A 9,426-nucleotide genomic window follows, 5' to 3' on the forward strand; every position below is an offset into this window, starting at 1 on the left:
AGTTTAATAACCACATTTGAAAAAATATCTGTATATTGGCCGATATATTAATTTAAAAAAAAATTTAAATCGGTATCGGCATGAGCTCACCAGATGTTCACCAGAACTGTAGCTACTTGAACAGGTAATTTTCTTCTTATTCAATCCACTGCTTTATTTGTTTTAGCAAACTGCTAAAGTTCCATATCATTACATAACTGTGTTGTGCATTCTTAAGAGTTTGCATGCTACATTTCCCATAAAATAGTGCTGCTACTGTACCTTCAGCTTTATTTATCTTCAGACACACTTGGCTTGGCTTATTTGGTGGCTACAGTTGCTGATCTAACTTAAAAAAAACATGTGCCCACACTAGTCCTGCTGTACTGTTTTGAGGAGGGGAGTTATATTTGGTGTGGATGCTGGATTTCCATATCAAAAGGGGTATTTTCTCTCCTTGCAGTAATCTGCTGAAGGGGCAAGCGTAGCATCTCCAAACCAGCCGTTATGTCCCCAATAATTTAGCGTGAGGAACCAGGGGGAAGACGACGATACAGACAGAAACATGTACAGTCAAACGTTGTGCCATCTTTTCCCTTCTACTCTCATCACTAAACACTCTGCTGAACCATTTTTCTATTTTCAGCCCACACTGTTTTTGCATTTTAACATCACATCTCAACGCTCTGCAGCTCCGTGTGTTCTGTGTGTACTCTTTGAACTGCTGTCTCGGGAGTGTGTGGAGGGGTGGTGGGGGTAGATTATCACTGTAAGGAGACACTCTCGTACAGTAGGTTATCTGTAAGGCTATCAGTCATCCGTGACTACCAATCCATATTAAATGGTTTACAGTTACCGTGTCATTTTTAATTACTTGGAAAAGCTCTAATGAGCTCCTTAGTAATTACAGATAGAACTGATTACACAGGTGTTATTTTGTATAGTGAGGAATATACAGAATGCAAAGGATAATACTGATTTAAATGTAAAATGAATGAGGGAATAACTAATCTAAGTGTTTGTTCATAAATTGTAAGATGTTCATATGTCTGAGGATTTAATGACTATGGTTGGAACAATATTTACTGATGAACTGGTGGAGGCAGACATGAAGTAACCACACAGTCTCCAGATTTATCTTAATGGGTCTCGTCCTTGTGGCAAGGACCAGACAATGTCATGGGATCAGACTGTGATCTTTTGGCCGCAGTTACATTTGTCATTAGTATGACTTTGATCATCCGAGCATGATCGGACACATGAAGGGATGCACAGAAATCTAATTTTGCTCACATTGGTATCAGACCTCCAGAAGCAGAGCTGGAAGTAGTTGGTACAGAGTCGAGATTATTCATAGTTTAAAGGCAGTAAAAAAGAGATGTGACGAAAAGGAAAATTTACGATTATGAAAAAACAAAAACCCTGACCCATGTCTTAATCTGATTTTTGGGACTGCGTCTTTTCATTCAGACGTCAGTATAAATGTGGCCTCCTTTTCTGACCTCTTCCAAAATATGTTGTTGAGGAAAATTAGTGAATAAAGTAAAATTTCTTACAATAAGACAACAAGTCTGCAGCCAAGCTACATGTAGCAGCTCTGTGACAGTCTGTAGGCACAGCGGAGCTAAATGTAAGCTAACGTACTCGCAATGTCAATGCTCACTTGCTGACACAGATATGTTTACTATGTTCAACATCTTAATCTCGATGCCAAACATAACCTACAGCTGAGGCTGATGACAATGACATTACTTGTAGGTATAAGGTCACAAACCAAGTTACAGCATTTTGATCTCATGCTGGTACAGGATGAGAAGTTAAGGGAGCACCAGAGTGTTAACAATTCATCTTGAAGGGAGGCATGAATATGTGAAGCAGATTTAATGGAAATCCACTAAATGTCGACTTCATGGAGGCACAAGTCATTCGAATAAATCCTATGGGAACCATGGACGGTATGGATGAATACAGCAGTTTCAGACATTTCACTAAAAATCCCAAAATGTCAAACAGCTGATGGTGCTACAGGTAAATTTAGGGGATTTAAAAAAGTCAATAAACCCTTTTTTATACAAAGAATGCGTAAAACCACCATAAATGCCCTTCATTACACCTGTTTTGTGTTTTTGCACTGAAAATCCACCCACCTCCTGTGTGATTTCAGGGAGAACATCTGCGCTGTGGAAACAAAAAAGTCACGTATTATGTGCATGTCCGGCAATGCTTATAGCAAACATGGCAGCAATAATTTACTGTCCCTGTTATATGAAGGTTTGATTTCTTGCTGTGTAAAAAGAGCCTACAGTGAGATACATCCTATCTTCTGGGGGCCTTAAATGTCTAAACAATCCATCAATAGCTGTTCAGAATCTGGATCAAGTCGCTGGGCTGACTGACATTAGCATGCAAAGAGCTTGGCTAAAAACACTGAAATGAAACATTGATTGTGCAGATTACATGTGTCCCTTCAGAAATTCAGTACCGATTTAACTCGTCTACATTAATCCAAAAGGCAACAGGAACAGAGAGCCTCCTCTGAAATGACTCAGGCTTTGCTAATGTATATGTAAATCTGGGAAGAAATCTCTGCCACAACTGTAAGGCAGACATGTCAGCGACCGAGGCCGCCACTAAAGCCACCCGATAAGCCTCCGCAGTGAAGTGTCTTCTCACATCCATCATGCTTGCGATCGAAAGTCTCTGATCAATGTGCTGTATGCAGAGGGCAGATAGGGCCTGACAGACAGCTCTACAGGGGGTTCCCATCCCTGACTCGCAATGGGAGGGGTGCCATACAAATCAAGCGCCCCCTTCACTAAAAATCAATCATCACTTAAAATGAATGCTGCTCCCTCCATGAAAACAACCCACCAATGAGTCATAGCAAGCCAGACGTCAATTCGATGACAGCCTTAGTGCACAAAATAACAGCGGATGCGACTTCTATCTCGCGTCGACTCACATTTAAAAATCGACTGGTGTGTTTATCTCTCGTCAATAAATGTTATTACCCCAATCAGTTTGTCCATGGCAGCAGCTCTTGTTTTACTGCAATGATGGACAGATAATATGCTAAGTCAAGCAGCACACCATGGAAATGTTTTCAACAATTTACAAAGCAAATTTGTATTAAAAAAAATATGCTTGGTCATAGCAGCATTCTGCTGGCACAATGCTTTGCCATCTTAGCGATGATCTTTGAGTTGGCGGAGGCTGACGGGATGACACCGTGTCGTCTTCTCTGCTGACGTGGGAACGAAGCCTCTAGGCCAGGATAGATGAAATATAAAAATGGAACACCGTCCCAAAAGTGTAATACACACTGATCTAAACAATTGGAGTGGAAAAAAAATAATTGCTGCATTAAATTGCACACTCAATTTCACTGAATCTACACCGCTTTTATGTGATGACGTGAACTAATTCTGGTATTGGCACAATAAACTTGTGGTTAAGGTTTAGGACAGTGTTGTCACAGCAAGAAATGAAAACTCAGCCGACACATAATGAAGCACGGATGGAAAGATGATTCAACAAAGATCACCCAGAGAGCTCAGGAAAGGCTTGGACATACAAAGATCCACATGCATGCACATCTTGTACGTTTATCTTTATAAGCACACTACCCTAAAGCCGGCCAAGTCCTGATCCATAAATGGCCTTGGAAAAGAACAGAAAGATCAAAATAGCTTCTTAAATTCGTAAAACTGTCCACACGCCAAATCTCTAGAAGACAGAAATACAGGACCACACACAAACACATGCCCACAGCTCCTTGTAAACTGTACTCAGCCTGTTCAGAGAAGAGTGACGGGCTCGTTTTCAGCTGTGTGCTTTCAGGTACTGTGACAACAATGAGGGCTGAATTCAGACCTACTTTTCTCAGTAATCAGGTCAAGTCCGGACAGGTGCTCCCCGACTGATAAAGAGCTGTGAGGATGGAGGGCTGACTTTTTTTTTTAACTGATAATTTTATTCTAACGTTCGGGGGAGTCATTTGTTATTACGAGCCAGCATTAGCAAACAAATGAGCGGAGCAAGCAACCTGAATCCCTTCAGCGGGGAAACATCAAATCTGTTATTAAGCTTTGATCTATTAGGATTTATTTAGGAGAGGAGAGGAGAGGAGAGGAGAGGAGAGGAGAGGAGAGGAGAGGAGTGGAGAGTTGATTCCTTATTGTCCTTCTTACTGTCTTTCTTTTCAAGGACATTATATAATCGAGCAGACCAGAAAGCAAAAAGCTTACAGCCCTGTTGATATTTGCAGAAGCTTGGACAAATATTAGGAATTAGAACATGATTGATGCCGTACAGTAATCTTGCATAATCTGTTAAAATATTCACATTTGCATCCCCGTGCTGAAAAAACTCCAAACCAAACACAGCCTTCATTCACGCCCTTCAGAAAGACACACGTCAGCTTTTTCTGATCCGAAGCCACCGTAGACGGGACGACATCACCTTCCAAAAATGTGAAAAATCCCAGTTAAAATAAATCCTTTTTTATAATAAGCCAAAATCACGGTCAGGTTTTGGGTAAGTTTAGGCACAAAAATCAATAAAAGATTAGAAGACACATTGATAAACATTTTATATAACCTAGTTGTCTCAGATATTACGTCACTGTTGTCTGTACACTATTTAGTCGACCCCTCCTCTGAGGCTCTGAGGTTTCTTCCAAGGTTTTTTGTTTTCTGGGGAGATTTTCCTTACGCAAAGCAAAAGTCTAAGGACAGAGGATGTCATTCACGGTACAGACTGTGAAGCCCACTCAGACAATGTGATTTTGGGCTAAATAACTAAAAAAGGAAACAATCATCGGTGTAAAAGTATCACATTTTTTGATTTCATCCTTCAGACCTCTGTAACAATGTTGTTTGTTGAGGATTTCACTGTTCCTCTTCGATAGAGTCACAAAATCAAACATGCAGACACACGATGGAAAGCAGGAAAACAGATCTCTGTTTCTTATATCCACCTCTTCAGTCTAAAAATGTTTTTCCCTTCAGCAAATTCCTCTTTGCTAGATTCCCCATCTGTGGAACTGTATCAATCTGAGTCACTTCCTCACAGACACTTAATCCACTCTGCAAACATTGTAAAGCCTCGACAAACACATCTTCTCAGAGCAAATAAACACAACATATCTTAATTGCCAGAAGCACATTCAGCGTGCAGTGTTCTCGAAGATCAATACTTTTGCATTGTATTATTCATTGTATTTGTTCCTGGTGCCATGCACTCCAATCAAAACTGGCTGCATATTGTGAAAATTAATGCAGCATGCAATGCAAACATGACAGAGAGCCGACTATTGATTTCAGGCGTGTTGTAGTTTTATGGTCAGGTGCTGGTGAAGACGCTTTCACACGTCTCTGCATACATGCACAGTATATTCACCTGCAAACATCTGTATTCATCTGCGTGTTAGCTGAAGAAGGGCTTTGAGAGGCAGATGTGTGATTCGTCTTAATATTGGCCTGTGTCTAGTGAGCATAGCGTAAATGGCAGATGTGCTGAAGAGTCTTGCACTTGCCTTGCTGTTGCTGACACTGCAATGTCCAGAGGCTGCCTGATGTCTCCAGTCAATCCAGTCTCGCTGTGCTGGAGCTGCCAGCGGGAGGCAGAGGAAGGGAGTTACTTGAGGTACAAGAACAGGCAAACAGCACACTTCCTCAGTGATGAGGGTGCACCAGAAAACAATACTGTCTAATTACTCTTATTTCATGAAATAACTACATTTATGATAAAGTTACCCCTTCCAAAGTGAGATAATAACAGTACGGCAATGATGACACACAACAGAGAAACCCATATTACACAGAAAGTGGCAGCAGGTGAGGTTTAGTGCCTTTGAATTAAAATGAAAAGAGTGCCATTTTCACTTTGCCATGTGATCACAGGTGTCTGATAAAACAGTCATGAAGAATCAGTCAGAATCAGTGGAAAGAATCTTTCTTATTTTTTGGCTCCTGAACAAAATTCCTTTTATTTCAGCTTCAGACGATGAAACCTGTCGAAACCTGAACTCCAGGTCGGGATTACCTTAGAACAGCCACAGATGACTGAAATGTTATATACAGCTGGAGGGCTTTGACAAGAAGCAAGTGCACTTGTGATCAATCTGTGCTGCTCTGGTATGATTGATGAGCAGCCGACGGTCACTGTGAAGAAAATCTACTGAAGCGTCTGTTATTGAAGTCAGGTTCACTTCAGTCCAACGCTGTTGAGTTACACGACTTTGCAGTCATGTAACAGCTCATGTCAGGTAATTTACAACTAAAATTCAAACTGTCATCTCTCCTCTACTGAGCCATAATCAACAAAAGGGTTCAGGTGCAGACCACTACACGAAGGTAACACTGGTGAGTTTTAATTTAGTTAATATTGTTCTGTACGACCTCTCTTCTTTTGCTGCCCCAGTTACCCAGTCGCTTATTTTCTTGTTTTCCGATTCAACGAAGCAAAACAGCTCTGTAATCTTTAAATCGGTCTGTGCTTAAGAGTCCTGGCTTCATTTAAGCACCTGTATTTACACTGCGCTCCAAAGATAGCTCACTATTTGTAGGGCATCACGGGAGTAATTAAAGTCTAAATGATTAAAAGCCCTACTTTTATTTTTAAGGATCAAAAGATTACATGTAAAGCAAAACTCAAAATACAAAATAACATCAGAATAGTACATATTTTTTTGACAAAAGAGTACAAGAACTGTAATATTTACCATCACATATTGTCATTTAAACATGAATATTGCACACGATCCCTTTTAAATAAAATCGAATATTCAGCCGACACTGTATCGTTTGTGTTGGGATTTATACCTGCTTTTTCATTCCAGAAGTACATCTTTAATTAATCTACAGTGTGTATATCAAGAGGTGACCCACAGATAACAGAAAATGATTAACAAAATGGGGGGAGAAAACATCCAAGAAGATTATTTAGAGCTCTACTGACATATAAATATTCAACGCGCTCCTTGCAAACACTGTCGACAATCAGCGCTGTTTGTCCTCCACAATTGTAATTGTTGAGTCACGGGACGAGTGAGTGCGATAGCATCTGGGTCGGATGATAACTTATTCCAGTGACTCAGCACACAGCACCATTACCTACCATTACAGCTTGACGTAACTTTGTTTGAAACGGCATGAAATCACATTTACCTGTTTAAACAGGCCATTAATGTCAGAGGATGGCATTCCCAGAAGATGGACAGCCGACGTGAGAGAGCTCCCATTTCTCCACGGAGGGCGGAGAGATTGAAAAAAAACGAAGGCAGCAGTCCTGCCTGAGGTGATGAGAGGAAAAAGGATGAAAAATGTTTAATCGAAGGGGAGAAGCACACTGTAGTATTTCATGAAAATACAATTAACGACCCATATCCCTCTGATGACTCCTGTTTGGATACTGTAAATATTAGAAGTGTCTTATTATATTCATTAAAACCATTTTCCCTGGAGGCCCTGCAAAGACATCACTATGTCTTCATGCTGGAATGATAAGTTGAGAAATGTGATCATGCTGGAAGTCTGTTACCCCTCCAGGACTAAACGCCAGTCACTGTTGTCTTGGTTAATATCATCGTAATGTACCCTGCCATGTTATCTCCCTCAGCAGCCCTACGGCAACCCAATCCTTTTGCTGTGCTAAGCCCTCTCTACATATGCTCACTCCGCCAAACAAGGAGGCACAACAGGATCAAAGTCATCACTTTAGGTATCTGCTGAACATAACATTTTAATGTTAAACCGAAAAACAGTCCTCACCCAGAGTGTTGTTTTCACTCAGACGGGGCAAGTTGTATTGATGTTCTCTGTATTGCAAAGATGGACAATTTTAAGTCCCAGAGAATCGGACACACATTCCTTTGACAAACATCCATTAAGCAGCTATTCTTGGTTTTTCAGCTCCTTTGAGGTTTTGGAAAATGACAGGCATTTCCAAGCAAAAGCACCAAAAACAGAATCTACCAGGTGTTTTCCAGTTATTCTGGCTGTTTAGCTGCATATTCTTTCTGCACTTTCTGACTTTCTGAATTTCTCATTTTGTTGTATGTTTTATCGTATCATCCTGTAGCTGCCCGACCACCCTCTCTTCTTTGTTATAATATTTAACAGCAGACATTTTGACTTGTCAAGGCAGGAGAGGCCCAGGTGTGATTAATGGCATGAATGATTGATTACACCTGGGGTTTTCATGCTCTGACAAGACAAAATGTCTGCTGTGAAAAATGTCTAGTCTAGCCTATCTATCTATCTATCTATCTATCTATCTATCTATCTATCTATCTATCTATCTATCTATCTATCGATCTACCTATGATGTAAGATTACACACAGCTTGACTCATATATCATTAAGTTTTTTGCATTTTTGCCCTCTGAACACACAGTTACTCCCAACCCTGTAAAACACGTTCAGGATTAACTCACAGCAATGAGCAATTAGCTTGTTAGCACAGTAACATTAGCAAAAAGTGGACAGTTATCAAATGGTTGCAACAGGCAGCATCTTACCTTCAAATCAATATAAGGCCCACCTGGTTCATAGCTTTTGTTGAAGAAGTTGAAATGTGCCTTCAAACTTCAACAAAACCTCAAATCTTGGCTCAGCAAATAGTCCCCACATCTTGACCTCCGGTTCTGGCACTAAACAACGCAGTCACAAACACATTCTGCCAGATAACAGCTAATATGTTAGCTTAACTAGCTAGCTGCGTTCAAACTGTTACCTTGCCAGTCGGTAAATCTGTTTGTCCATTGAACCAGCTAAGTCAAGCAGTTGCTTAAATTGTCTTTGGATATGCAAAAAGGGTTAATGAATACAGAACCCTGGATGTGTGTTATTTTTTTTTTTGGTTGTTTTTTTTTTTAAGTTGCGCACACAAGATACACTCATGATCTCTCTGGAATGATTCGTGCCTAGTGCCGCTGTGAAAGCTGAGAGGATGTGGTCTGTTTGAGGATGTCATGGAAAACTGAAGGTATTTGAGTAAATGTAAGTTTTCTGTCACAACTTTCACATGGATATGATACCATGTGCACCTGCATCCATTGTTAATTGTTTGTCTTAATTGGCAGAAGTTACTGCTGCAACCTTATTTCATCCATTAATTATAACCAAACTACTCTTACCGTGACAATTCGTCAGTCATCATGGCTGGAATAATAGCAAACACAACCTACACCTGGATCATCAAAATACCTAGAACATGGATCTTATATCACAATAACAATAATACACTGTGTTAACTTCTGTTGAATGCCTGCATTTAACCAACTGTGACTGCTTTGGTTTTCCACTTTCCCAAAGATTGTTTGTATGCTTGAATCTTAAAGTAGTTTTAAAATAAAAAAGAAAACTTGAAAACTTTCTTTTTTTTAGACTAGTCCAGCTTCTTTTTTCTGTTTTCACAAAGACTTTTTAATGGTTTCACAAGTCT

The 9,426-nt window shown here is 40.1% G+C and overlaps 1 long non-coding RNA gene across 2 annotated transcripts; it reads right to left on the minus strand.

Annotated features, from left to right (window-relative positions):
* Nucleotides 1-5,515: 5,515 nt before the first annotated feature.
* On the minus strand, nt 5,516-8,866 carry LOC119033146. Of its 2 annotated transcripts, XR_005079182.1 has the most exons (4): nt 8,501-8,866; nt 7,752-7,798; nt 7,149-7,273; nt 5,516-5,589 (listed from the first exon to the last, which is right to left on the minus strand). It is a non-coding gene; the product is annotated as an uncharacterized LOC119033146 (long non-coding RNA). The 2 variants fall into 2 exon arrangements; XR_005079181.1 differs by lacking the exon at nt 7,752-7,798.
* Between the last annotated feature and the right edge of the window lie 560 nt (nt 8,867-9,426).

Source organism: Acanthopagrus latus, chromosome 15 (genome assembly GCF_904848185.1).
Source record: "Acanthopagrus latus isolate v.2019 chromosome 15, fAcaLat1.1, whole genome shotgun sequence".
NCBI classification, from domain to species: Eukaryota; Metazoa; Chordata; class Actinopteri; order Spariformes; family Sparidae; genus Acanthopagrus; species Acanthopagrus latus.